This window comes from Herpailurus yagouaroundi, unplaced genomic scaffold, assembly GCF_014898765.1.
Source record: "Herpailurus yagouaroundi ecotype Mexico unplaced genomic scaffold, PumYag 184, whole genome shotgun sequence".
Classification (NCBI taxonomy): domain Eukaryota; kingdom Metazoa; phylum Chordata; class Mammalia; order Carnivora; family Felidae; genus Herpailurus; species Herpailurus yagouaroundi.
The window spans coordinates 4099069-4123221 of NW_024412415.1; the positions used below are offsets into that span (position 1 = coordinate 4099069).

Genomic DNA, 24153 nt, shown 5'->3' on the forward strand with positions numbered 1-24153 from the left:
TGAAGCCATAGGGTTTCAGAGCTTTTTAATTCTTTACTTCCCATCACACCTCACAGACATTTGTACTGAACCACCCTCCCCCATCATCAACCACTTGCCCCCATCGTCCTGGATTCAAGGACTGTTATTTTAGAAGCATACATTCACTTTAAGAGACACTGTACTTGCATGTACATAATTATAAAACACGTCTCTAGAGAGGTCCCTGCTCTAAATTCACTGGTTTTCTTAAACCGAAAAGTAAACTTTTTTTTTTTATCCAGCATGTCAAAGTCGCTCATAAACTAGGAAGCCTTTGATATGATTTCCCATCAACATTATTAAAGGGCGACATTAAGAACAGAATATTCCATTTAGAGTATTGTAATCATTCCCGCGTTTGAGAGAATGAATGTTTTTCAATCATCTAAAATTTTATTCTTCAGGTATTTCATCTTCTATAATGGTGTGCATTATCCAAAATGTGCACAATTACTTATTAGCAAACCCAAATGCCATTAGGTTAAACAAAATCCCTTGTGCAGCAAAAGGGGTTAACCAGATTTGTATTAATATAGAAGCCAGGCTTTTAATATTCTGCAAATGTTAACAAAGAAAGATGATAATGTTGAGTTAATATGGGTTAAGCATAAAATGAAAATAAATTTTTCTGATTGCGAGGTGTTGACACTTTTTTGGCTAGGGCCTCCAGCCTGTTCCTGAAAGCTGTGTAATTACAGAAGGCTTTTCCCCTCCTTCCCCCTCCTGCTTCAAGCCTACCCACATTAGTAATGACCCCTTCACTGCTTCAAAAACCACTAATGGTCTTCAGCACGGGCAAGAAAAATGAACAGGATAAATTGGAATCCACAGTCAGTAATTTGCATCCTATGAGGCTGCTTTGGCCACTCACACTCATTCCTGGCCATCAATCGTTGCCTGTCAGGTGCTGCACTCTGCCACCACGACAAATACTCCTTCTAACACTCTGATTCGTCCAAACAATGTAATTGTCCTCTATTCTCCTTTTGGTAATGGAGATAATGAATGACTACCCAAACAAGAAGGATTGCTCATCACAGACGCCTGGGTGGCTTCAAACTGGAAAAGGCCTAGGGTACAAATTTTAATTGACTGAAAACAGTGGCTGGGGGAAAATGACCAAAAACAATCCCCAGATCCTTCTTGTCATAGCATTTTTCCTACCAAACTCAAGGGAGGAGCACCTTTTGACTTTTGGTCCCTCTAAGATTTTGAACGCCTAGGTTTATAAGTTATTTTCCCTATAATGAAATAGTTAATAGAAATGAATTCCACAAACAACAACAATGAAAATAAGGACTCATCGCAAGAGTATATGGGTATGCACTGGTCACGTCAACATCCAGTGTGTCGTTTCTTTATACAGTGTTTTCTTTCTGGCTTGTTTAGTCTTGCTCACTGTTTGATGTGTTTGCTCAAGGCAGGTCTGACAAAACATGGGCGCTGTGGTGTGTGTGTGTGTGTGTGTGTGTGTGAAAGAGAGGGGCAGAGGTGTGCACGCGCGCACACACACATATATACATGTACCTATATGCGCGCGCGCGCACACACACACACACACACACACACACACAGAAGATTCATATGAAATTAAGGTTTAGGATGTTAAGGAAGTAGAAGAGTAGAAAGCTGATGTTAGTAGAAAGCCAGTTCTTTGAAGTATGACTGTAAATTCTGATCAAATAACAAGAATTCTTTCCAGTGTTCTAGTAGAAATTTAGTCCAATGACCACAAAATTACATAAACAGTACATTTTATCTTGGGAATCCCTGAGCAGTACTTTCACTATGAGAGCAGTTGCAAATTCCATCCACAATCATTAAAAAAATTGGGACCTTACCAAAATTCACCTTGCACAGATGGCTTTTTTTTTTTAATTAATAGGGAAGACCATAATAACTTTAACTTATTTAAATAACGTTCTGTGGTTTCTGAACATTCGTGATTCTATGCCCCTTTTATACATGGAGTGGACTGTTGATCTGGAAGTGTTCTGGCATTCAGCCACCAGATTTCTAAAATTAAAAAAGGGACGGAAAACAATCAGCTTTCAGAGGAATTGGAACCATGGCAATGTGTTTCGGATTAATTTACAAATATATGTATATATTTAAAGTCTAACTGTAGAACTAGAGAATTTCTACTACATGGTCTATCATACGCATTCTTCTCCTTTATTAGAACAGACATCATATTGAAATAATAAACATGGGAAGCCTTCACTTCTTCTTTGATGTATATTACTAAATGTCTGACTGGCTCAAATTTAAAATAAACTTTGGTATGTTTGCACTTGAAAACTGGAAGTAGACCGCAAGCAATAATTTGTTGTCAGTTTCCATATTCTTGGACTAAAGCTATAGTTTAGTCTGTTCACTGTTGGGGGCCAACCCACTCTGGTCCAGTGGCCCAGAGGTGGCTCAATTTACTTTTAAGAACACACACGGTAACATAATAGCGACGATGATGATTCCCTTCATCAAGAAAGAACCAACATGGGTCAAAGTTTTTCACTTCTCAAAATAGTTCTAAAGCCACTGTTGAATAGAAGGGAGTCACAAAGATCCCCTTACTTTGAATATCAACGGACAAGTGTTCAAAAAGTTAATAAGACATGTATGGCTGACAACTCCATGGAGATAGAGCATTCTCCATGTAGAATATTTTTAATTGCCTCTTTATCTAAAGACTCATTTGAGGTTAAGATATTATATTTATTCAAGATGCTAACCTTAGCTAGAACTTCTCTCCCTCTCTCCTTTTAGGTTAACCTGGTTTATCAAGTACATGGAAATAGATCTGCAATCTCCTTAGAATACATCCGTGGAACAGATTTTGGGTGAAACCACTTAATAATCATTTTCTTTTGTGATTAACCTCTCTCCAATAATGTCCAAACTGGAAATGATTTGTCAGGAATTTTATTCTATGTTGAAAGGATTTATACCGATGTTTAAAAACACTTGAAGGGCTATTTCTAATCATCTCATGAGTTAGAAGTACAGGATAAATGAAAATGGTAGTACTTAGAAGGGTAAAAAAATGGAAATAGCCTATCAACTAAACCATAGTTAAATAAAATGTGGGGTTCTCATGAAAAAGGTTTTCCCATATATGTTGAGTGAAAAAAGGAAACTACAGAACATGTATTATCAATTTTTTGTAAAACAGACACATGAATTCATAAACCAATTGAACATATCTTTCCTTGTAGTGAAAGATAAACATCTGGAAAATTACACAGTGATAATGGTTCATGTTAGTCTAGGAGCTAAAGGCTTTTACTTTTTGTTTACAGATACCCTATACTGTCTCTGTGTACCGCTTCAAACAATTTTTTTAAATACAATAGGAATTTTAAAATTATAATTAATTTATTGTAATTTAATATACACTCTGCATTTAAAATTTTTTTTAATGTTTATTTTTGAGGGGGGAGGTGGGGGGGAGAGAGAGAGAGAGGGAGGGAGGGACACACAGAATCCAAAGCAGGCTGCAGGCTCTGAGCTGTCAGCACAGAGCCTGATGTGGGGCTCAAATTCATGAACCATGAGATCATGACCTGAGCCAAAGTCAGATGCTTAACCGACTGAGCCACCTGGGTGCTCCCACTCTGCATTTTTATTAACACCATAATAATTTAACATTTTTATTAAGCTAGCTATTCTTTCATGTTACAGTAACTGTCTGACTGGATAATTTTTCAAAGCAGAACATCTCTAGGACAAGTCCTACCTCTCGAGTCACTTTCCTACCCAATGAGTTTGACTCACTTGCTGGACTCTGAGGCTTACTGATGAGCTAGCTCTTTGAAGACCCACGTCCAATTTGTCAAATTACTTGTGTGATGATGTAATGCAACCATTAAGACAAATGACAGAGTAATTTGTTGAGCAGGGTCTTAGTCTGAGCAAACACTTGGAAATTGATCATTGTGATGACTGCCTCCTTTTCCTCAATCCCCTTCAAGACACCATTTACTCTATAGAATTAATCCAGTTGACTTAGATTTTGATGATGCCACTCATATATGGAACCTTCTAAGCAATTTTCCTAAGATAAACCATAAAACTGCATTTGGGTGGATATCCGTTATTGCTCTAGTACTGTGCTTCCTGAACTAGCATACAAGTACACTGCCCCTGAATAAGTAAGTGCATTTTCCTGGAATGCCAAATTTGTTCAATGGCCATGAATTTAACATCTTTTTCTTATGTAAACAAAAATTCCTCTGCTCTGACTGAAATGTATATAACAAATACAATTCTGAGGTAAAACAAGAAATAATGAAGATATTTTAAAACCCATCACATCCTCACAACTGAAAGTAATCTCCTTTCTACTACATTCATGTTGCAATTTACTTGGCATTTATAAATTTTAGCTTTTCACGGTCATGTCTTATTTATATATCTTTTCTTCATTAAGTATAACCTTCTAAGGGCAGAGCTCTGGGCTTTTTAAACTTTTGTAATTCTCCCCACCTCCACCTGAGCATCTCTCAATATTTGTAGGAAAAATGAAAAAACAAACAAAACAGACATAAGTTCCCAGTCAAGCTGTTCTGTCACCTTGAATAAGACTGTAAAATATCTATAGAGATTATAATGGGTTGTAAAATATCTGTAGAGATTATAGTAGTATAGTTTGTGATGGTTAATTCTGAATCTTAGTAATTCTCTCTCTCTCTCTCTCTCTCTCTCTCTCTCTCTCACACACACACACACACACACACACACACACCCTCAAATTGTCTGAGCTTTGAATCACTATCTCAGGAGGCAGTAAAAACCCTTCCCTCTTCCACTACCAAACTAACTTCCTGTTTTTCCCTGAAGCATTTCTATGTGAAACATGATGTACCTCTCACTTTGTGTTACTATTTGTAGATATCTGCATTTTCTGGGTGTCTTCTCCCTGTCTCCAGTTCTTGAGATCAGAACCGCAAAACAGTAGAGTAAAAAGGTCCTTTAGACAGAACTTTGGCCTGGCACCTAATTAATGTAGATGAGGAAACCAAGAGTCACAGGTGTAAGTAACATATGCCCGGTCATAGAAACAGGCAGTGGTAAGAGAGGGGCTAACCACCTGCTGTCTTGACATTTGTGGCGGTCTTTCCCACTGTAACATTAAAGTTTTTCACTGAAGTATCCTTCCCCTTTATTTTGGTAATAGTAGTACCCTGATTTTTCTTTAGGCATATGTTCAGGGGTGGCCAAGCTACCAGGCTTAGTCAATCAACATAGTTAATCACTCTGGCTGCACTGAAAAGGAAACCCAAGTTAGGTTAATGGGTGTGGGTTGGGCTGTCAGTCAAAGGTGTTCTCTTTTCACTGGAGTTAGTCAGTAGAATATGTGTCTGGAGTCACTGATGCCATTGTTGCCACCAAAATGGGAAAGCCTGACTGAGGATGAAGCCCAAGGAGACTAAAGTAGAGCCAATAAAGAACAGATTCCTGACATCATTTCTGCACTTGGATACAGCTCTACCTAAAGCCAGATCCTTTTACCTTTCAGTTACCTGAGCCAATAAATTAGTCCTGACTAATGCACATGGCATGACTTAGATTATCCGGAACGTTCTCAGTTTATTCTTTTATCCCCTCCAGCTAAAAATGATTATTTATTACTAAAATAAAAAGAATAAAAAACAGGGAAGGAGGAGGAAGAAGAGGAAAGCAATCAACAATTTGAGAGTGTGTAAAGTTGAAACTCTTAAGGGAAATGATAGAAATTTACTAATCAAAATACCCGAGACTCAAAAACCTTACAGGAACCAAAAGGCTGTGATGATGAAAAATGACACAATAACTTTCACATTTCATTTCAGCAAAATTCTCTGCTGCTGAAAGAGAATGCATTTCACAAAATTCCCTTCCATTCCCATGAATCTGGCATGTCCATCATGGCCAGTCTAAACACTGGATCCAGTGGAAAATCCTCTCCAGCCAGAAGTAGTCGCTTTCTCTAAAAATTTCACAGTGCTTTCTCTCCTTCTCTCTTGTGTTTTTACTCCACATTGTGTTTTATGTATGTCAGTGTACTTGTGTTATATCCTTCACTGGATGGCAAATCATTTGAAGACACAGTTCAGAATTGAAAGCACTTAGTGCGATGTTTCCCACATAATAGCTGCTCAATACATCCTTGTTTGTGATGCATTCCTTCTGAAATTTATAATGTTTTCTACTAGAAAGGACTGATGGTACTACGTATATGATGCATAAATACCCAGACACAAACAGAAAGATTCAGATAGACATTTAACTGTTTTACTGACACAATATTTGGATATCTGAAGACATCTACTAAATTTTTCAGTTTTCATCCAGATGTTTGGTGTCATGGACACCCAGATTTCAGATTTAAATTAGTTGGGCTTTTGTTTTTTCTTTTTTTTTTTTAATGCCATGTGCATATCTGGGATGAAGAAAACATGGCTATTTCAGGAGATTCATTTCCATTTGAGTTCACATAGAGGTAAATAGATTGAATAATAATAATAATGTTTAAAGTCAGAAACTGTTTGAGAGATTTTTAATAATAGCCAGACCCTAAGAGGTGAACCATGGTTGATATTTAGAGCCATGGTAGGAAGGTCTCACTAAAAAGAGCAAAAAAAGAAAACCACTCACCGTCCTGTAGATGAGCTAAAAGAATACTGAATGAGCCTGCTGGATTATGATTCAGAGATTTTAGGAACAGTTTTTAAATTTATTATTATCAAGATACAGATAAAATAAAACAGTGAAGAAGGAATTTCTTATGAAACCAAAGTTAATGACAGAAAGACAAAATAACCTAAGAGTCTTGGGACAAAGAAGGAACATTTTTTGCATCTTCAAGAAATGTTACATACACATATTCTAATGGTATGGAGGGAGTTCATATGAGCATGAAATTACGTGAAGGTTAAATGCCACCAACACCCATACTACTTCTAAACTTCCAAAAAGACATAAAAAAGTATCAGAAAAACATATTATAAGACATTTGCAGGTAGGAGTCAGAGTTTTAAGCACAATGAATATCATCATTTTTCTGTTGATGGAGATTTTAAAGCTGTGCGCAGTCTTATTTTGAAAATAACGGAAATACGTTCCGAAGGCTAGAGAAAGATAATTTTTATTTAACATTTGTTAGGACGCTCCCATGAGCTGCTTGGCCATGCGTATTACACTGCCTACATGGCTGATGGGCAATCTTACCAAATGAGCCAAAGGCCACAAATAAGGCCCTGACTCATTTAACGATCATTTCACATTTCCACACTATGACCAAATTAATATTTTATGGGACTACTCAGTTCTATAGCCAGACCACTTTTCCAAAAAATTGAATTTTGTGCTTATTTATTTTATGGATCATTTGTTGAAATAGATTTCAAAACAGGTTTAGGCTATTTAGATTTTTCAGTGAACTGCAAAAGAAAAACAGACTCCCAGTTTTAGAAACTAGAAAGGACAGGAGAGTCACCTCATTCAAACCTTCTTATTTTGTGTCTAACAAAACTGAGGTCAACTGAGGAGAAGGGGCCTGCCTAAACCTTGTTGTTGGCCTGGCCTCCTGCTTTTTTAAGATGTTTCCCTAGCAAGAAGAAATTTCATGCTTACATAATGTCAAAGAACATTTTATTTCTAAACATTTTTTTTAATGATTATTAATTTTTGAAAGAGTGCACGGGCACACCCATGCAGACACACACAGACACACACAGACACACAGACACACGTGTGCACCAGTAGGGGAGGGACAGGGACAGAGGGAGACATAGTATCCAAAGCAGGCCCCAGGCTCTAAGCTGTCAGCACAGAGCCCAACACAAGGCTCAAACTCATGAACTGTGAGATCATGACCTGAGCCAACGTCAGAGGCGTAACAGACTGAGCCACCCAGGTGCCCCTGGGACATCTTATTTCTACCTATGAATTGTAGATACCAATAGCCAGATTTTATACTGTAAGCTACTTAACACCCATATTCTGTATGTTTGCATATCACCCTAAATTTCCCCATTTGCCACACTACTGCCTTGCAAATACTCGCTGGTCTGTCTCTCTCATTGGACTCGATGCTCCTTGAGAGTAGAGACAAGCGACGCACATTTTACCTCCAGAATCTAGCTCACTGCCTAGCATGCAAGAGGCATCACACACTCAGTCTCTCTCTCAAAACAAAAAAACAAAAGACAAAACTAAAAAAAAAACCTTTAAAAATTAAAAAAAAGCAACTCATTAAAAAACAAACAAAAAACTCTGCATGTTGAATTAGTCAAGTTTGAGGATGCAAACAAGTAAATTCTTTGCAACCTAAAAATGCTAGTTTGAAATGAGAGAGGTCGGTTGAGGTGAAAGCTGAGAAGCAAATGAGAAGAGAGATTTAAGGAAGGAGACACTCAAAGAGGCAAATAATACCAACATTTTATGGCCTCAAACATGAAACAGGGAAAACCAGCTCTCATTTAAATGTTATTTATTTTTGAGAGGGTGGAGGGGCAAAGCGGGGGCGGGGGAGAGAGAGAGAGAGAGAGAGAGAGAGAGAAGATCCAAAACAAGCTCTGTGCTGTCAGCAGAGAGCCCGATGTGGGGGCTCAAACTCATGAACCGTGAGATCATGACCTGAGCCGAAGGTGGATGCTTAACTGACTGAGCCATCCAGGTGCCCCCGGCTCTTATATAAAACAGCAGTAAAATTTCTATATGTAGAGAACGGAGCAGAAATTGGCAAATTCAGATGGTGACACTAAGAAGCTGTGGAAAAGAAGTAAGTCCATGGGACTTTTCATTAACATTTAGTATCTCACCTTGTTAAAAAGGCTAAGGGGTTGCTTTAAAACAAGGATCTGAAGTATTTGGCAGAGAGTTATATAATGTCTAGACAACGGAGATACTTGTATCTAATCTTATGACAACAATCCTACTTATTAACAGGTCCAGACACAGTGCCATATGAGACTGAGTTAGAAGGAAATGAAGATTAGTGATTAGTCCGTTACATTTCTCTAATAACATGAAAAAAAGTATGGATAAAAAAGTGGGGTAAAGTTTACAAGCTATGATAAATAATTCCAGTATGTTTAGTCTAATTTTATTTGCACGGCCCATGCTATAAATAATTTTGTCTGATTTACCTTAAGAATGTACTGAAAGTCCAATTTGACAAGAGAAAGCTACCAGAGACTTAAAGAGGAAGTTGTTGTTTAAAGAAACTGAGGATTATCTTTTTTTCAAAAAGGTTATTATCTCTAGAGTAAGCAATGGAAATGTTTTGGATATTATCTTCTTTGCTCATCTCAAAGTATAGGATAAGAGCATGGGGTTAATGATAAGCTAAAAAGTCATAAAAATAAGAAGAGAGTAGCTTTAAAGGAATGTCTTCTTGTGATGGGCAGTTGTGGTTAAAAAGAGAACCATAGGGGCACCTGGGTGGCTCAGTCGGTTGAGTGTCCGACTTGGGCTCAGGTCATGATCTCCCAGTCTGTGAGTTCAAGCCCCGCGTCAGGCTCTGTGCTGACAGCTCGAAGCCTGGAGCCTACTTCGGATTCTGTGTCTATCTCTCTCTGCCCCTCCCTCGCTCATGCTCTGTCTCTGTCAAAAATAAATAAACAATAAATAAATAAATAGATAGATAGATAGATAGATAGATAGAATGAACCCTAATAGTGACCATTTCTTATACCACATTATGGAGAAGGCTTCAATCACGGTGGCTATGAGGAATCAGAACTCCTTAATAAGAGTTAATTCTTTCATTTTACAGTTCACCACGATAAACACACTAACGTGTTGAACACTGGCATTGGAAACTTGGTTCAGGAGTTCCAAACTGGCCTCTTTTCGTAACATATTCATGAGCATTGGATACAACTATATACGTAGCTGTATACTCTAAAAAAGGGAGGCAGGTGGGCTACAAAAAAAAAAAAAAAACAACCTTGACTTTTTTCCTGTTTAAATATAACCCCGTGTTCTTAAATGTTTTGGAATTTATGTGATTTTTGAGGACATGGGAGAAAGATCCTTATCAGTCTGTCCATGGAATATGAAAAAAATCAAAGATATTACCCAAGTGTTTTCCTTAGGTACCCACTGCACTAGTAAATAAAGCAACCAACTCATACCATAATAAGAAAACTCTTAACTGGGCCATCAAAAAAGGTCAGTTAGCGGTAATTATTTTGGAATTCCCCACAGTTTTATCTTATCAATTTGTTTTTCCTTCCCTTTTTTAAAGCAGCCTGTTTAGTGAAAGTTAACTGAATCAAGATGGAGACACAACAAAACTGAATCAAGATGGAGACACAACAAGGTACTGCCACATTTATCTGTCTTTGTGCATATACTGGCCCATTACTATTTCACCTTGACTTTATTTTTTTTAAGTTTATTTTATTTTATTTTATTTTGAGAGACAGGGAGAGAGAGAGAATAAGCGGGGGGGGGGGGGGGGGAAAGAGAGAGAGAAAAAAAAAAAACCCAAATAGGCCCTGCACTGTCAGCACAGGGCCCCCCACATGGGGCTCAAACTCACACACCAGGAGATCATGACCTGAACTGAGATCAAGAGTTGGACACAATCTACTGAGCCACCCAGGTGCCCCTCACCTAAACTTCAAAACACACAAATACTTTAAATAAAAAGTGTTTCTAAGATGAAAACAATCACTTTGTGAATTTCCAACTTGTGTTTAGAGTAAATCAACTCATCAGTAATTAGAACACCTTTAAAATGTCTTTCAACATACTTATGAAGATGCTGCTTCTCGTAATTATAGAAGATCGTCAACTATCTAATAATCCATGTCATAACCAAACAAAATCAAGAAATATATACGTACATATGACTCTTCATGACTCTGGATATTTATTGAATAAACATTCACTCATTCAAGATAAAAGTGATTAAATATTGAAATATCAAATCATTTGATAGTATTTCACCTTTTACCACCATAATTAAGTGCTATGCTGAGTAAATCCAAATGAATTAGAAACTTATGAACCAAAAGAAAATATAGACACAAAAATTAAAAGTTTTCATGGCAAAACAATGAGAATATATGCTAATATTATTTATAGCTTACTTAAATATTATACATGGCTACTTTATTCCTAACTTGGACAGTAAATTAGAAAATACTGAGAAAAGGTTACTCGTGGCTTGGGTAGCCAGGCTGACCTCAGCAGAAAGTGTTTTTCTAATTAACTCTTTACTATGTTTTTATCTGCTTATCAATTTGGATAAAAGAGGAATGGAATAATGAGGAACATATTAAAAATATGTATATGTGAAATTATTGCATTGGCTATGTATTTTTGAATCTATTAAGTGATAAGATTTTATAGAAAGCAATAGCTTTCTTATGTTCTTATTCCTTATTCCTCTTGATATGTACCTTAGAAATTGATAACATAACTTTATAATCTCAGGAAAAAATATTTTTATTTTTGCATAAAAATATTTCTTACAAGGATTTCAGAAGCCCCCAAAAATGGCTGTCTCCATAAAAATTGGACTTTAAAAGGACAAACCATTAATGTAGCTGAATTCAACCAATATGAACTGGTAGGGCCACCATCTGTTTTTAATGCATTGAGCATACATTCTGACTGTTGGTGACTGTTCAGTAGTTTGGATATCACCCTTGACTTTTCTACATGATGGGCAGAACCCTCTAACATTTCTGATACCTGCTTGGCATGTTGTATCTTTGGCAGATAAACTTAAGTTTGACCTATTTTCTACCATAATACAAAGAGCATAAATTTAATTTATTTTAATTTAATTTAATTTTATTATTTTTAAAGAGTATAAGTATTTTAGCACAAGGTGAGTTGACCAGTTGACCCTAAGAGCATGGTAAGCTTTTCATTTGAAACAGGGTAGTTTGAGGTAAAGTCTGAAGGTACCTTCACTACTCGTGTGTTCTGGACTAAATCATATGCATTATTTAAATACCTAAAAAAATTAAATACTCTTATTTGAGTAATTGGAAATATACCCTCATAGCAACATAAGCTGAGTGGGTTTAGTTTTCAAAGAAGTTAAAACACTTAAGGATTGCCACATGGCAAGAAATAAGACACAAATGGCCTTTAGATTCTAGCAGAAAATCATTAAGGAAATACAAGGTTATTATTCTTACGTATATACCATAGAAGTGTTGATTACACTTTATCTAAATACATATATTTTCTAAGAGAGAGAGAAGAGAGGGCAAGAGATAAGTAGGAGGAACCAAAAATTATCTCAAAGAGGTCAAAAGTACGGATAGAAATCACCATCCAACTTATATCTCTGTGTCCCCATATAAAATCATGACCTGGATTTGGCCTGAATATTGGAGAAAACTAGACTAACCAACTCTCCTCCTTTGAGGAGTACCAGATGAAAATCAGTGTCCATTTACCATCAAGTCTGACTTGGCAGAAACTAAAGGAAAGCCTTTTCAATGCAGGTATCTGAACATTTAAAATTTTCATACAGTATACAATACAAGAAAGAAATTCAGGGGGAAAAAGGTATTAACCGCTACTTTATAAGGCCTTCATCTTTTATTCTAACCTAACCAGACAATTTTGAAATGGCCTGAGAATATACTGTTATAAAGAAGGTGTAGACCTAGGTGCATTTGTATCATGATGATATTTGTACCATTCTATAAACAAGGATGGATCACTGCCAGATCCTGGATTCAATATGTAAGAGGTCAAGCATCTAAAGGGGCATCTGGGTGGCTCAGTTGGTTAAACGTCCAACTTTGGCTCAGGTCACCATCTCACAGTTTGTGACTTAGAGCCCTGCATCAGTCTCTGTGCTGACAGCTCAGAGCCTGGAGCCTGCTTTGGATTCTGTGCCTCCCTTTCTCTCTGCCCTACCCCTGCTCCTGCTCTGTCTCTGTCTCAAAAATATATAAACATTAAAAAAAAAAAAAGAGGTCAGGCATCTAGAGCAATGGAAAAACAGAGATTGAGACTGGTATTTTGACATCTGACTGGTTATGTTCTCTTTTCTCTTCCTTGAGCTCCTGAGTACATTCTCTCCTTTCATTTTAAGTGACTGACATGCTAAAGATGTTACAGAACTTAGAACCACCCTCTGGAGACATTACTTTTTTAAACTCCTCGGACATTTGTGAATAAAATTTATAGCAAGTATAAATATTGTAAATTGAATCGCTAAGGGAGTTTGCTCTTTGCTGAAGTGCGTTCTTTCATAAGCTAAATAATGTTCTTGCAAAGCAATTAATACCCTCAGTGGAGTAATGCTCTTCTAATTTTTTATGAACAAATTTAGATGTTTACAAGAAGTGCCATATGAAACATTCTGATGGATTTATTTGAATTTGCACTTCTGTGTTTTGTTCACTGCTATATGCCCAGCTTCTAGAAAAGCACTTGGAAGCACAGTACAAGCTCAATAAATAATTGGTAAATGAATAAATGAATGAATACTTTCCAAGGCCTGACCTGAGACTAAAGCATGGAGTATCTCATTTCAAGTGCACGAGGGAAGCAGGAGAAATATCAGTGTTTAGGCTTTTACCTTTTCACATTAGAAGTGAGAGCCACTCGGTTGGGAGGGGCTAACTCGTATGGGAAGTTTCTGCATGCTACAGATTTAAAAGCATACACTCTCTATCAATTTGTTTACACTATTGCAAATCAAAACTGCTTTTTTCCACAAGGAATTAGATATTTCTAGGCCCATAGTGACAAAGACATGGGGGAAAATACCTGTAGAAAGCCCCACAGAACTTATAACAATAGCCTAGGCAGAAGTATATGACTGTCATATTAAGTCAGTAACACTTTCCATGAGTTAATGTCCTAGTGGATAAACATTTGAATTTAAAGTGTAGATACATTTTGGAAACACTCAACCGACTCAGGAAACACATGTGTTTTGGTGCCATCAGGTCACACTTCAGGTGGTGCCCTGGGAAATTTTTTGGAAAACACTGGTAGAAATAGGTTGGAAGGAAAGAGATAGAGCACATAAATCCGTTAGCAATTGCATTTATAGCTCTTCCCATCTGTCATTTGCAAAGCATTTTTCTAATATTAGCTGCTGAAGTTTTAAGTACACATGCCTTACATCCATTGTCTCATCTCACTTGGTGATGGTCAAGAACTGAACGCAGAAATTGTGACTTATCACTTGTTTGTGGTCCAGGCAGAAATAAAGGCAAAGACTTCAGCCCTGAGTTCTCAATTTCCTTCCTTGTGCTGAAAACCTATGAGGCCGACTCTTTCCTGGGAATAACATTTTGCCTTTTAAGAGCATCTCCACTCTTATTCTTCACATCAATTACAGAAAAAGCGTAGGAGATGGACAGTGTTGGAGCTACCTATTGTAACATAACCCATTGCACTGAAGATTGGCTTATGCCAACACAAGGCAAGAAAGCCCAGCTTACAGAAAGAAATAATCATGTGATGTTAGCAAGATTTGATGAATTCCATCAGGTAGACAGTTGTCATCAAAATCATGCAACGCAATGGATTTCTAAGCTCTCTTAGTTTTACTTAAGCAGAATGATTTTGTAGTTTTAACTAAACTCCTATTTCCTTATATCTCCAGGATGTGTCTTTACAGTGCCTGCTCTTGGCAAAGACAGACAAGTGGCCCAGATCATTTAACAAAATTGTCTGAAGAAATTAATAGCCATAATTTTAGGATGAGTATGAGAGTTCTAAATAGTTCCACCATTAAATCAGTTATTTTAAACTTTCAAATGCATATGTACCTCCCACAGGAACATAAGCTCCTTGAGGACAGGAAACTTGAAAAAGACGATTAGAAAACGTTAACTGAATGAATCTTGTCCATACCCAGGCTACACTTGCACCTGTGCAAGAGTTAGGAATCTGGAAAGGTCTAGTGGCTAAAGTCTGCAACACGCTTCTAGAATGACCAAAAGACTAGTCACTCAAATGAGAAACAGGTTTGGCAAGTCAAGGGAAAAGGAGGTTATAATTACTCATGCACCAAAATTAAAAAAATAAAAAAATAAAAAACTTATACAGAAATTCAGGACATATCTCACAAGGGGAAGAAGAAACTAAAAAAATTTAGCAGACAAAGCCAGCCTATACAAATTAGAATAATATATGCACAAATCTCTGGAGAAACTCTATTATATCACAATTAATGCAGAGACTGCAATCAAGCCAGGCTAATTTCAATACATTCCAAGTTTTGAACAGTTCCTAGACTATCCAAGTGGGAATTTGGCCAGGATGCCGGGGTTAATAATTCATTTTGAGAGAGGCTAATTCTTTGGGAAGCAGCCCACTCTGCAGGAGGAAGCATTTGGCCCAAGTGAGCAAATTTGCTCTTCGAGATCACCCTTTATTAGCTCCACAAGACACCTTTCTTTGTTTGGGGGAGGGGGTCACTTTACTTTCTTATACATATAGCAATATTTATCATGTTTTCAATAAATACATGTAAAAATCAGAGAAATGGTTCAGGCATATACATTGAATGTTTGGGTTCTTAAAGAACAATTTTTACACCAACTTTCGATTACCACGATAGGAGTATAGGGTTGTCGGAAGAATACTGTGGCAAAGTGTACAGGCTCTGGAATCAGACAGTCCTGGCTTTTAATCTTGGCTCCAAACTGTGAAACTTTGAAGAGGCTACTGAATCACTCTAGGATTCAGGTTCTTCACTCATAAAATAGGAAAATTAATGGTGCCTACCTCATAGGGGTCTTATGAGGTTTAAATAAGCCATTTGTTAATTGAACAAACAATTATCGACTGCCAGAAACTGTTATAGGCACTATGAATACAGTAGTAAACAGACAAGACAAATCCCTGATCTCATGGAATTTATGTTCTGATAGGGAATATTGGCAATAAACAAAAAACACATAATTTGCCTGGAGCTAAGTTTTATGAAGAAAAACTTCATCAAGGTCATTTCTGCACCGAAATAGAAAGTGACTGGGGACGCTGATCTTTGATGTAGGGTAGTGAGGGAGATCATTTTGAGAAGGTAACATTTCAGCAGAGACTTGAGTGAAGGCAGAGCTAGCCAGAAGGCAGGAGAGTAAGGAGACCAGTCCTAAAGCACAGTGAGGGGGTGCTGCATGGAAGGATGGGGACAGAGAAGCTGGTGTCAGACCAGGTCAGGTCTTGTGGGTCTTCTTAAAGGACTGAAGTATTAATGTGGCACATGGCACAAAACTGAGCACGTAACATAGTAGCTATTTATTCATATTGGGTAAATCATACTGGGTCAGAATCTTTTGTTTCCATTGCACTGCTATGTAGCTGGAGTTTTTCCCCATTAATTCTCTTATCCTAACATAGCAGATTCCTAACTGATAACACATTTTAAATTCTCCTGAATATCACCAGTGTTTCTAAATACAAATGTTTTCTGTGATGTGTGATTATTCAGCATCTTATTTACCTGTTAATGGGTCTTAAAAGTGATGAGTTCTTTGAAGGCATTTTGGTTAAGGTGAGAACAGGTACACAAAAAAAAAAGATAACTGGGACATGCTAAGTAGGGAGACGAAATAATACGGCACATCTTTTTTGTTTTCCCCAAGAACACCAGAATTTGGGTGTTACTTCCTACTTGGCTGACTCAGAAGGAAATCTTTCATTGGTCTTCATGTCTCTAGATGTGATTACAATTAAGCCCCAGCAGTCACCACCAGCATCCACACGGGATACTTCATGAAACATTCATACCTTCCCCCAAACCTGCGCGGCTCCATGTCATCAAAAACCAGATTCTTGGCCTGCATTTGAAGGTCTTTTACATTACGGCTCCAACCTATCTTTCATCCCACTTCTCTAGAATACATATGTAAAATCCTACCTGAACCATCTGGGCTTCCCTGTGCATTTATTTCTATATTACTGCCATCAAAACATTGACCATAGGGTAGATATTTCAAACGCTCTCCCTTATTTTCGGCTCTCTCCTGATATATATACATGCCTATGTTTCTCAGCTCTTCTGTGTCTATCTCTCTTCCCCATGAATTGAGCAGGGCCATGTAAGTAGTTCCATACAAATGACTGTGATTGAGGGGATACAGGCTATTTGGGGGCTAAAGAATTCACCTGCTGATGTGCCAGGCCCTTTCTCTTGCTGATGCAGTGGGAGTACTTGTTGAGATGTACATTTCCACAAAATGGAAAGACCCTCACAGGATAAGTCTATATATGGAGGACAGCTGCCTCAGAGAGTGGCATGAACTCATCACTGACTTTGAGTGCCCAAGAAATAAAGTCTTCTCATGTTAAGCCACTGAGATTCTGGTGCTATTTGTTGAGGCAGCATTAACAGCCTATTCTGATTGGTATACCATTATTCAAGATCTTCTTCTGCACTCCTTTGAAGTGATTCTACCTCTCTTCTCTTAAAAAAGTGATTCTATGGGGCGCCTGGGTGGCGCAGTCGGTTAAGCGTCTGATTTCAACCAGGTCACGATCTCACGGTCCGTGAGTTCGAGCCCCGCGTCGGGCTCTGGGCTGATGGCTCAGAGCCTGGAGCCTGTTTCCGATTCTGTGTCTCCCTCTCTCTCTGCCCCTCGCCCGTTCATGCTCTGTCTCTCTCTGTCCCAAAAATAAATAAACGTTGAAAAAAAAAAAAGTGATTCTACCTTCTCTTCTCATATGGAAAAATGTTTATTTTTTAGATGCGGCTAAGTAGTTGCTTTGTAGGAAGAATCAACGCTATTGAAAAGGATCTTGGATAAACTTGGGAGTTAGGAAATGGAGGTTAAAATGACTCCCTCAGGCTGGGATTCTAGTGGCCAGGAACTATTCAGCCTAATGAAAGGCTGACAAGCCCTGTTGAGAGCTGCCTGGGAAAAGAGATGGAGAGATGAGTAAGGTTAAGGGGTGATACTTGGAGATGAGATGGGTAAAAGGGAATTTTTCAAGTGGCACTTCCCCATGTCACTGCCAATCTGTAGTAAAACCAGAGAATGCAAAACTCCTCATGTGGTTCAATTTCTTCAAGAAGCTGATGAAGTGGCTGAGTTTTGCTTCAAGTTTATGTCAGGTTAAAACAGAGGCACTTGAATGGTCAAAGGAATCAGCTGATATCTCAGTCACACTTCATTTATTATAAGCAAGGAGGAGAGATCATATACCTCCTTGGATTATAGGTATTGGGGGGGCCTTGACTCCCCAACAAGAGAGTGAGATTCTCAACAAAAGGACCCAGATTTCACACGTCTCTATTCTGCGTGTGCTGAACCCAGAACTTTATAATCGAGGACCCCAGTAAAAATGGGCCAAGTGAATAGGTGAGCAGTACAGATCCAAACCAGTCCCCTTCATTTTGTTTTCTCATACCAAAATGTGTAACTTACTCTTCTATTTTAATTTTCTGCTAGAGACATTTTCAGAATAGTCTATGATATTTCAGTCATTTCAATTTGTAAGTGGTGGCAAATATTTTAAGTCCTTATCAGCACAACCTTGCTAATTAGACATTGTTATATTTATTCTCTTAATCTGCACTCTTAGCTGCATTTAATGATCTGAATTTTGTCAGCATGAAGAGAAAGAGCTTCCACAAAGGGTGAGAATTGGGAGGAAGTGTAGATAAAAATGAATTTCACTATCTCACTTCCAGTTTATCTTCCCTGTCATCAACATTAAAGTCCTGTTTTTGTCTCTTCAGAAAACCACATGACATTTGAGAATCTTCTCCTCTACTGCACAAATTTCAGAACCATCTGGAATACCTTCCTCCCTTCCTTCTCTCCACCTCCCTGATCGTCCATCTTTTCCTTCCAACGTGAAAGTGTTTTTTTTCCTTATTTGGCTTCCTCTTCTTATGCTTCTGAGCTCTTTAATTTTATCTTAATTCTTTGGTTACTTTGGAATCACTTATGTGAAGACAAACTTACACATACACAGGAGAGTTTGAAATAAATAATACTTGGAGATAAATCCTCTGTGGTATACATCAAAATAAACTTTTCTCACTTTTAATTCCATATATTAAATGAGAAGGTAAAAGGGCAAAGATAATCAAGCTAGTACATCCCAGTACACGAGAAAGAACTAACATAACACATATATATCTATTTTTGAGTTAGTAAATTGGGGCTCTCCATCAGGGAGACTTATATCTGCATAAAAATTAGTGAATTAAGCTCACACCTATAATCTTTGAAGGTCTTCTCATAACGAAAAAAGGTAAACTTCAGGTTTTTATGATGTAATACTTGAACTTTTTTTTGGCCTATTTTTGTAAAAGAAAAAACAAGGTATAGATTTAAAACAATGATACATGGCCTTCTTCAAATATTTCTTTTACGGGTCAGAGCTGATGAACTGAAGATTACTGACAGAGACTCTATCATAATAACCTACATATATACCCAGTCAAGTTTATAAAGAATAAGCTCCTGGTGGGGCGCCTGGGTGGCTCAGTCGGTTGAGCGGCCGACTTCGGCTCAAGTCATGATCTTGCGGTCCGTGAGTTTGAGCCCCGCGTCGGGCTCTGTGCTGACAGGTCGGAACCTGGAGCCTGTTTCAGACTCTGTGTCTCCCTCTCTCTCTGACCCTCCCCCATTCATGCTCTGTCTCTCTCTGTCTCAAAAGTAAATAAACGTTAAAAAAAAGTTAAAAAAAAAAAAAAGAATGAGCTCCTGGTTAAAATCCTTGAATAGAATAATAGCTTCGTTTCAAAGTGCAAACATTTAAATGTGTGTGTGTGTGTGTGTGTGTCTCGTGCACACACACGCACACATACGTTCTCACTGCAGCAAATTAGAGATGCTCACAATTTAACAGATATGGATTTCAACAGGGCCTTTGCTATGCAAATTAGCGGAAGTGTCCACGTTACCGTCCCCAACACAGTGCAAGGAAAAGTGACTCCTCACCCAGACAAGGGGCTTCTGACACTTGTCTTTATTGCCCTGTCATAAATTCATAAAGGGATGTCTGCTGTAACAGTTGGCAAGTTCACTGCATAAACATCAACACCAATTTAATGACTTGTGTACACATCGTAAACTAGAGAATCTTTATACAAAGAAATCAGATAAATCAAACATGAGCAGAGGCTTGGGGAAAGCAATTAAAGCTTTAAGTTAAGGTGGCTGTAGGAGGGCACTGTATCACATCACAGCAGATAATAGAAAATGTGTTAACGCCACTACAGTATGTGCAATTAAATTAATTAGTAATATTAAATGTGTTTAAAGCAACATCCCATCAACAGATAAGATAAATAGATAAGAGCAGATACATAGTGCAGAAACATTTAAAATTTTAATTTTCCCATTTTATGTGTTCAAAGATAGGCAAAACCCCCCTCAAACTTCCTAGGAAGTTGATAAAAATAAAATAGGGAGGGGATGTGAAGTTGATTTACTTGCCTCAAGCTAGTAATAGAAAAAAGGAATAGTCAGAACATAAAAACCTCTCTGGCCATATTTCATTTCCTATAGCATATTGAAATGTTTTGGTGCCAACCCATTTCATGCGAATACCTCAAAGGCCGGTATAAAGTACCTTCAAGGTACGTTGCTGTCTGAGCAAGTATTTGCAGCCAATCCCTAAGAAATGCTTAAGCATCACCTGGTAATACAAGTTTTAAAATTATTTTTAAAACATCCAAGGAGATTTTTGCTGAACAAAAATTAGATTGCTTATATGCCAAAGCTCTTCATCAGCTGAAAGCTGGAAGCTAAATTTGGCCATAAGAAACTGGCTTGGAACTTTAGAAGTTCTGGGGCCGGATTCAGCCCTGTATAACTTGTATGCCTTGTTACATAGAGAAAAAAAAAAACAGGTCTGTTCCAGTGATGGCAAGACTTCCATTTATTCATCTCAAAAGCAATAAGATCCTAGAATGGAGCCTCTATAATACAAAATGCTTTTAAGTCCTCCCTGAGGGGAACACAATATACACAATTTATGTAAAAAGAAGAAAAATGAAAGCTAAGTATTCCAGTTAAGGGTCAGAAATCAATATTTCTTTAACAGCCTAAGCAACATGCATTACTCTTAATACAAATACTTAGGAGACTTTACGTCCTCCATAAAGGGGGATTTCCATATAATTGGGGTTGAAAGTGGCAGAATATGCTCTCCCAACTTAGTTTCTGTTGCTGAAAAATGAAAAAGAAATATATTTGGACAACATTTCACTGATCCTGTCATCCTTGGTTAAAATTTCTTACCTAAATGTCCTAAGTGTGGAACAACAGGTAACTACATTTTAATACATCTCAATGGAATTGACAAAGACATTTCAATATCAATATAAAGACCATGCAGAAAGAGGAAAAAAAAAAAATGAACATAAAATTAATTGTACTGAGATAATGAGAATGTGGCTTATTTGGGGGGGGCAAATTTTTTCATGGTATTGTATTATGCTGTTAACAGAAAGTTTTTAAAAAAAAATCTTGGGGCGCCTGGGTGGCTCAGTCGGTTAAGCGGCCGACTTTGGCTCAGGTCATGATCTCGTGGTCCGTGGGTTCGAGCCCCGCGTCGGGCTCTGTGCTGACAGTTCAGAGCCTGGAGCCTGTTTCAGATTCTGTGTCTCCCTCTCTCTCTGACCCTTCCCCGTTCATGCTCTGTCTCTCCCTGTCTCAAAAATAAATAAAACATTTTGAAATAAATAAATAAATAAATAAATAAATAAATAAATAAATAAAAAGAAAATCTTCTGTTCATTTCAGTAGCAAATGAAAGTTATGATAAGATATAGTAGGTAGACAATGGACCTTAAGAAATAAAAGTGTAAGTAGAAGGACTGAGTTTATAAAAGTATATACACCCTAATTAGTTTCTGAGCATTCCCTTTGGCCCTCCTCCAATCTACTCCATCCTGGGAGTCAAAATCATCACTGCAGAAGACTGATAGATCTTGCCACTCTACTGCTCCACATGCTTCAGTGGCTTTCCATTGCTTTCAGGCCAGAGATCAAAATGTTTATCTGGTGGCTTCAATTTTACCAGACGATCTGGGGGGAAGCCTCCAATTGCTTTATCCCCTCCATCCACACTACCCTTCCACTGCCACAATGCTACATGCTTTCTCCTGCCCCAGGACTTTTGCACATACTGTCTGTGCCTTCTTCCCTTGTGTCCTATCCTTCACTCTTCTAATGTGACATCTTCTGCTTCGGATCTAATGTTAATTGATCCTGACCTTTTTGATCAGGTCAATTCCCTCTTAACATACTCTCTCAAAGGTCCCTAGTTTCTCCTTAGGGCACTTAACCCCACTGTCCTTTTATACCCTATAAGCATTCCAAGGGAAGCACTCATATCTATTCTTTCGTATCCACCATTATATTTTCAGTGCCTGTCACAGAGGGTGGTTCATAAAGGAAGTACTTGATAAATATCTGTGGAATGAATGAGTGAGTGAATGAATGTCAAGGTATAATTACCCTTCTTTAAAAAGTCCACAGAAACAACCTCAAGTCATTTCTAAGCAGCTTGAAATTAAGTAATAATTCAGAGACCGTATCAGTACAGGCACTGCTCAATTGATAGGATCGAATGATTCAATTGTGGTTGGGGAGGCCCAGCTAAAGAATTGAAGAAGGGTCATCAAATAGCCCTTCTGCTACTCACAGGGTCCTTAAAAAATGGCATGAGAGCACATCTGCTAGATCTTTTGCTTGTGCATGGCTGTCTGCCTTACTTAGCCAAGCTGACTCAGAAGTTAAACCTCTTAGAAGGATGAGTTATCCACTTACTGGGTTTTTTAAATTAAAGAAGCATATTAATTTTTCTTTGCATTTGTAGTAAGTAACCAAACAGTGGTCATCTGCAAAGAACTTCTAATTTCCCCCTCCATCTGTATATGACTTTGTGATGACTATTTTTAAAAATTCATTTATTAGTCCCGTGCCTTTTAAAAGTTTTTATTCTTCCTGTTCTTTTCTTCTTTCAATGATGTGTTGCCATCTGGCTTAAGGAGCCTCAGGGACATTACTTGCCACCACCATTTCTCCTGGTTTCCAAATGACCTTAATTTTACTAGGGTTTAAGATGCAAGTGTATAACAAACTCTCTTTCCAAAGCAGAATTTAGTGGACTCAGTTGTAAATGATTCATAGAGCTCTTTTTTTTTTTTTTCCTGTGTATCAAAAGCAATGGAAAACTCATTGACTCCTGAATTTGAAACCAATTTCCGTTTTGTAACCAATCTGCTGAAACGGCCTTTATTGCTTAGCACCAAAAAAAGATTTCTTTGCATGGGTTAAGAACTATCTTCGAGGGGCGCCTGGGTGGCTCAGTTGGTTAAGCGACCAATTTTGGCTCAGGTCATGATCTCACAGTTCGTGAGTTTGAATCTCGTGTCGGGCTCTGTGCTGACAGCTCCGAGCCTGGAGCCTGCTTCGGATTCTGTGTCTCCCTCTCTCTCTGCCCCTCCCCCGCTCACACGGTCTCTCTCCTGCTCAAAAAATAAACATAAAAAATTTTTTTTAATGAAGCTTAAAGAATTATCTTTTAATTCTGGTAAATATCTATTAGAATTAGTCGTTATTTGCATACCTGCCTTATGCTTGCCAGCAAGCACCGACCAAACTCTAGGAAGACAACTTTTGTTTCCACTGACCCTCAGCTTGCTAATCTATAAAATAGAATAATAATACTTCATAGGTCATTGGGAGGAGTGGCAGGATAACTGGAGGAATGGTGACCAAACAAGAAGTTAAAATATCAAAGTTAAAAATGAACCATACTTTGAGTTAAAAAAAAAAAAAAACCTAAAACCTAATGATATTTTTTTTATCATTTGTAAAACACAAATATTCTATTTGAGATCTTTGTGAGATACAGAAATCCACTTGTTTCTAAAACTGACCTTCTGCAGCTTACACATGATATGCTTCATTGTCCATGGACCCCCGCGAGAATTTATAATCACCGACTTGTAAACATGTAATGCATCAAGGTTTTCACATCAGTTCTCCTCTCCATTGTTCTCCAAATGAGAATGTTTTTTACCTTTGCTTCCGAAATCATCCTACTACAAATCAGTCACGTTCCCATTTCCTAGAAGGCTGGGGAGCGGCACCCAAATTTCTGATAAAGACGCACTCCCACCTTATTTTGCATCATGAAGTGTGTGTTCTTAGTGATGTTAGAAAAAAAATACATCGG

At 37.8% G+C, this 24153-nt stretch overlaps 1 protein-coding gene across 8 annotated transcripts in view; it reads right to left on the reverse strand.

Annotated features, from left to right (window-relative positions):
• MEIS2 (Meis homeobox 2) overlaps positions 1 to 24153 on the reverse strand; it is a 210221-nt gene that overhangs the window by 61796 nt on the left and 124272 nt on the right. The gene's annotated exons all lie outside the window — the stretch shown is intronic.